This window comes from Nematolebias whitei, chromosome 13, assembly GCF_014905685.2.
Source record: "Nematolebias whitei isolate Nwh7 chromosome 13, NemWhi1, whole genome shotgun sequence".
NCBI lineage: Eukaryota > Metazoa > Chordata > Actinopteri > Cyprinodontiformes > Rivulidae > Nematolebias > Nematolebias whitei.
The window spans coordinates 20,959,919-20,966,590 of NC_056510.1; the positions used below are offsets into that span (position 1 = coordinate 20,959,919).

A 6,672-nucleotide genomic window follows, 5' to 3' on the forward strand; every position below is an offset into this window, starting at 1 on the left:
CTCGTTAGAGTTTAATAAAACTCTCACAAAGTAATCCTGGATGGAATCAACCCTATTCAAGATGGCTGCCACAGCTAAGCAACACAAGCCTCTTACTCAGCCTGCTTTACAGATACTGAGCTAAAGTTTTGTGTAATAGTAGCTGAGAGTCATCCCCTTGCACATAGTCTGAGCATGAACATATCACTTCAGGTTTGTTTTTAAAACTTTGTCATTAACCATTTCAGTCAGCTGTTGGCAAAATATCTTGTGAACCACATGTGTTTTAATGAAACATTTAGAAAGCAATTATTAGATGTACATTTACAACTCTATAGCTTTTGGAGTCAACCCAATTCAAGATGGCCATTGCTAATCAACCTTAGCCAACACAAAATTGGCTACAGCTCATTCAATTTACAGATACTGAACTAAATCTGGGTGGTAGTAGCTGAGAGTTGTCCTCAGAAAATTTCCTGAGATTTAGATGGTAGTGACGGAGCTGCTAAAACACATCATGATGGCAGAACAGAAGAAGAGAAGTGAAGATAATATGGATTTGTAAAAAAAAAGTCATCACAATATTTAAGGATATTGCAATTCATTCAACCTTTGTTTATTCAGGTTAATCCCATTGAGCCTCGGGGACTCATTTACAAGAGAATTTTAACAAAAAATGATGACAACAATGACAACAATTGCCAATCATAAAGGATGCATACATTTTTTTTAGCTAGTGAAAATAAAATGGTAATTAAAAAGGGAAATTAAAAGGACATGTAGTGAAAAAAACAGCTACATTATAAAGCGATGTAGAAAACTAAAAACAGGAACATGTCTACATTGGTTTTTCCCATGAACTTAGCAGACGTTTGAAGCCACTTAAAGAGGTCAAGGTCGAGAGCTTCAGATCTTTTTGCAAGATATTCCAGGAAACAGGAGTGGAGTAGGAGAAGGCCCTTTGCCTAGTTCAGTCCTCACTGAGGGAACACTGCAGGTAATAATGTCCTGAGAGCGCTCGCTGTAGCTGCACTCGCACAGAGACATGAAGGAGGAGATGTATGAAGGCAACAGACCAAGAAGTGATTTAAATATGAAAATGTACTGGTGGGAAAGTCTATGTGAAGTTAATGATGACCACTTAACCAGTGAAAACAGGGTGCAATGATGGGTTACAGCCAGTTATGAATCTTAGCGCACAGTGATAGACAGCATCCAACATCTGCAGGGTACTTGTAGGCGCGTTCATGTAAATAATGTCACCGTAGTCAATGGAGGGAAGGAAAGTCACAATTACAAGGCGTTTCCTAGCATTCAGAGTTAAACAGGATCTGTTTCTGAAAAAGAAACCCAGTTTAACTTTCAGTTTCTTTACTAGGTTTTCCACATGGAGCTTAAAAGAGAGATGCGAGTCGACCAAGATATCCAAATATTTGTAGAAATCAACAAACTCTATAGGGGCACCATTTGAGGATAGGAAGAACTGCTGGGATCAACTTCCTGTTTGAAAACAACATCCCTTTGGTTTTGTTTGTGTTTAGGACAAGTTTGAGATGGAACAAATCTGACTGGATGATGTCGAAAGCAGATTGCAAAAGCTGGAAAGCCTTAGCAACTGTTTTAGCTTGACAATAAACAAATGTGTCATCAGCATATAAATGTAAGGATAGGGCTGTATACCGAACCGAGGTTCTTTTATGGCACCGACCGACGCAGTTTGGTCGGTGTATGGATTGAAACGTCACTCTTCTTTCAGTGTCAAGTTTTGGCAGTGGCAGTCCTAGCCTTTTTGGCGCCCTGGGCGAGCAACCCCAACGGCACCCCCGTTGGTGCCCCCGTTTTCTCAACTAATGTGATCAAGGGGCAGTTAAACTGACATAGCAAATGACAAAAACAATTAAGCCTTTTTTTTTTTAACCAAGCCTACATATATTTCCAATTTATGAAATTCATAGGAGAAGTATTGTAGGCCACGCTGAAACATTAGCGCCTCCAATGGGCCGTCAGTCTTCGAGCTCCAGTCATCCAAAGTACATCACAAAATCATTGCCTTTAGAAATTGTAGTGGCCCATTATTACTTTTCCATGTTGTTTGTTTAGTTTAAGAAGAATGTCAATCTTCAAGACTGTAATATTTTCTGCTGTTAACAAAATATGTCGTCCTAAGCAGCTAACCAGTTAGCATTAGCAAGCTACAGCCTAGACATTTCACACAAGAAATGACAGTGACACACAGCTCTTCTTACCTTTATCTTTTGCTCGTTTCTCCTTTTCTTCTTTTCTCTTTTTCCCAAACTACGCACCCGATGGCTTTGACCTTTTCCTTTTCATCTTCCATAATTTGCATTTAAGCGGAATAGATTAACACCACCATCAACCCAGGGTTGCCAGCCCAGATCTGACTGACAGTTGCCAGCCAAAAAACCTCCATATACACAGCTATGGGTGGGTTGTTAGAATTTGGGCTGCTTTTAACCACATTTGGTAGGTTTTCAGCAAGTTTTTATCTTCAGCGATCATGGGCGCAAGCGGGGGGGAGGGTGGTGGTGTTATGCCGCCCCCTGCTGGAGGCCGCCCTGGGCGGCCGCCCATGTCGCCCATATAAGGAACCACCACTGAGTTTTGGTATTGGATGTAACGTGTCACGTGGTTTCAGCACGCAGGCAGGTAAAACACCAGACATATAACAAACAGACTACGTGTTTACATCCAGAGTTGTATAGAGCTGCCCTACAGCTTGTATGTCTATGGTGCTGGTTCCGCCCACAGATGGGGCTCATGTGTGCAGCATGTGTGGCGTCAAACGGCTTCAGTTTACGAGCAGAAAGTTGCTCCATGTTTGTCTTCAAGGGGGACTGCAGCCTCCCTCCTCCTCTCAGCGTTAAAGTCAGCCTGTGAGTGTTAGACAGCATGAACAGCCTGATTCATTATCTCCACGGCTGGACTCTTCTTCATCAAAGAACTCCAAGGACGGAGCTGTGTCTGGAATTTCAGCTGGTAAGTTTACGTTTGTTAACGTTACTGCAGCTTAATACGTGCATCGCGGTGAATTAAACTAGGATCCATGTAATGCTAACTTTAAAATATTAGTGTGGAGCTTTATTTTATGGTTATGTAGATAGCTAAAATCAAAAGCTAAAATGTGCTCATCCATCGGATCAGCTGGTTACACAGTTCACCTAATGTTCACTGTTTGTTTATGTTCTCCTCACAGGAGCATCTGACCCTGAGGAGGACACAGACAAAAGAAAAGCAAGATGGAGGGGCCACTGCCTTTTTCTACAGTGGAGGCTGCATGGTGGAGGTAAGTAACCTGTAAAGGATATTGTTGACCAATTAAACTTTTATCTCTCAGCCAAGATAATGGTTTGTGAGCAATAATAACACAACCATGTTTTTGTTGATGTTTTGTGTTCTCATGTCAATTAGGGATATGATAAGAGCCGTAAACCCCAGAGAACCACAGAGAAGATTCAGGAAGAGATACAGAGGTGCAGATGAAAGCATCAACCCTAACCTCAGTGAATCCAGTGACCTGCTGGTGGAATGTGAGGGACACTATGCCAATGCTATCAAACTGGCAACCAGGTATCTGTGTGTGCAAAAAGCATCATCCACACCCTCAGAGTGAACATTTCCTACTGCTGGAGACACCATCAGCCAGGAGCGGGCTTGTTTGTGTCCAGAGAAAGCAGACATGTTGATTTTTCTGAAGAAAAACTGTTAAGTGAAAAGGTTCTCAGTGTGTAGCAGTGAGCATTAGACACTGACGTGTCACTGGTTTGCAATTGTTCTTTTGACCTGAAAATTATGTGTTTATTTTTATGTAAGAAAATTACGAATGGAAAAATACCAAAATTAAAAAATAAAACTCACGATTTGTACTGTAATGTGTAACATAATTTTCTTTTTGTTAGAACTGATATTAATTACAAAATTGGTACTGATAAAAGAACCGTCCAGGAACCGACACCGAAGTGAAGGTACTGACACCGGTACTGATACCAAATTTTTTAGAAAGGTACCCAGCCCTATGTAAGGATGCATATGGGATGCTCTGACCTACATTACCTATGTAGATTGTAAAGAGGGTGGGTCCTAAGACGGAGCCTTGCGGTACACCATTGTTGACTGTTAAATAACTGGAGGAAATACCATTATATTGAACGCATTGCCTCCGATCTGAAAGATAGTTAGACAACCAACCAATGGTATGATCTGAGAAACCAATTTCTGAGAGCTTATGACACAAGATGTTATGATCCACAGTGTCAAAAGCTTTAGACAGGTCTAAGGAAAGTGCAGCACAGTAATCCTTAACATTCAGTGCTTCAACGTCATTAAGAACCTTCAGTGAAGCAGTCGTTGTGCTGTGTTGTTTCCTGAAACCAGATTGATGGAGAGGTAAGATGTTAAATGAGTCCAAATACCTTTTGATTTGAGAGTTTATCAGTTTTTCTAGAACCTTGGCTAAAATGCATAGTTTAGAGATTCATCGATAGTTGTTCAGGGAGGTGAGGTCACCTCCCTTCTGCAAAGGTAGAACAAAGGCTGTTTTCCAAGCATCTGGAATGGAGTTTTGGCTTATGGACAGGTTAAAGATGTGGGACACCAGTACTGCAATATGAGTGGCCAGCCTTAAGAAACAAGGTGGAAGTTCAATTTTTTTAATTTACCTTTATTTATCCAGGTAGTCTCATTGAGTCACGAGAACTAATTTTCAAGAGCGACCTGTTTAGGGAGCACATGGTGGGGGTTAAGGGCCTTGCTCAGGGGGCCAGAGTGGGGCGAATAAGGGTGGAGGCAGGTGGAAGTTCAATGTTATGTCTTCCTAAAATTATGCAGTCTGAATTCCCAAATCTGTTACTTCTGCCTGTTATTAGCACTATTATTATTTATTATTATTATTATTATTATTATTATATAATTTTTGCCTGCATGTAGTTGCTGCAAATCGTTGACATCTTGCTGAATGGTCATCTTTAAGCAGCACTTATTAGACCATAATGAGGGTGGTATTTTCCAGTATGACAAACCCCTATTCATTGTTACCAGGAGGGTGGGGGTGGGGGGCATTGAATGAGTAGGAAAATTACATGACTCACATGCCATGGTCTTTACAGTCACCAGATCGGCACATGCATGATCAGAGATGTTAGATGATGTTTTCCACCACTGTCACCAAAACACCAAGTGGAGAAAAATGTGTATAAATATTGTCAAATTGCATTAGAGACATTTTTTCACCCCCTAATGGCTCAACAACAACCAAAACAGTACAAGTTGAATTTTTCTTGAACATGTCTCCATCACTGAAACATGTCTAATTTCAATATTAAAAATATCATAAACATTTTCTTTATTTATGCCTTTTAAGACCATTTAAAATATACTTTACTTGTTTTATTGTATAAACTCTGTAATTGTTCCTGACACTCAATAGGTGAGGCAATGCATTTAAAGTATTGCACTGTAATGCTCAGCTGTACCTAGATGATGTAATGTGTGCAGCGTGGGACAAACTGGCTCTGTCCAGTTGGAGTTTGAGAAAAAAAAAAAGAAGCTGGGTCGACTCTAAAGAGATGATTACTGACTGCTTTCAAATGTCACACGAGCTTTTCATCCATTTAGCCTGATATTATACACAGAAAAAGGTCTAAATCAGTTGATTAGCATTCTTAGCCAGTTGTAAATTCAGACACTTGTTCTTTAAGACCCTGTAATATAATATGAGGTCACGAGGCTGCCTTTGTTGGGCCACTTTAATTATGCAACAGAGAGCGGGATCAGCAAAGTTGTTTCAGTTCAGAGCGGTGGTCAATACCAGGAGCTTATGTTCCTTGGATGCGGTGAAAACACAAACATGACTGTCATTCTACTCCTGTTGCCTTTGTGCTGTATCCTATTACATGTTTGTAATGAGTCATGCTGTCGCCGTCTGCTGCTTTCAAGAGCCTGTAAAAGTGCAATAACAGAATGGCCTTTTCACTTCTTTCTGGTGACTTCTTTCTCGCTGGCTTGCTTAGCTTTGGATTTTGGAGCGTTTGAAATTTGGGACATGTACGTTTTCATCCCAGTGAGATCTCACAGAGCAGAGCCCAAAGATATACAGGGATTACAGAGGTCTTTCATAGCTGCCTACACAGATCTCCCTGCTCTTCTCGGCTTGACCCTTGTCAAAACAGATTATAGTCACTGATTTATATTTGAGTCACTATTGATCCGTAAAGGAGAATTTTCACTATTTTCTTGCTAAGCTGGCAGGCTTCAGATTGCACATCAACAATACAAATAATAATAAAAATCTCTACAGCACATAGAAATGCTGAATCTTGTCTAAATATATTTCAGTGGAGTAGATTGTTCTGGTACAAGTTGAAATGTTTGGACTGCATCGAACTACAGGTGCTTAAAAGCAGCAGTCCTCATCATCATTGGACAGGTGAGGGTTGGCTCCGCCCTGCCACTCAGGAGCTGCAGGTATCAGGGCTAGCAGCAAAATACATAGAATCTCAAAAAAAAAAAAAGATCATATCAGTCAGTCACTGATCAAGCTGGTCAAGCTTAAAATCTTAAAACTATTTTTGTTGAACTATTTTTTTTATTGGTCCATCTCTAATCAGTAATGTTTAGAAGCCTACACCAAAGTTCATGCTCATTAATCCAGGTATAAATCCAACAATGTTCAGTCAG

General features: G+C 40.5%; 1 protein-coding gene across 1 annotated transcript in view; it reads left to right on the plus strand.

The window, feature by feature from the left end:
• The window catches only part of osbpl6 (oxysterol binding protein-like 6), a 792,463-nt gene that overhangs the window by 4,667 nt on the left and 781,124 nt on the right, over positions 1-6,672 (plus strand). The gene's annotated exons all lie outside the window — the stretch shown is intronic.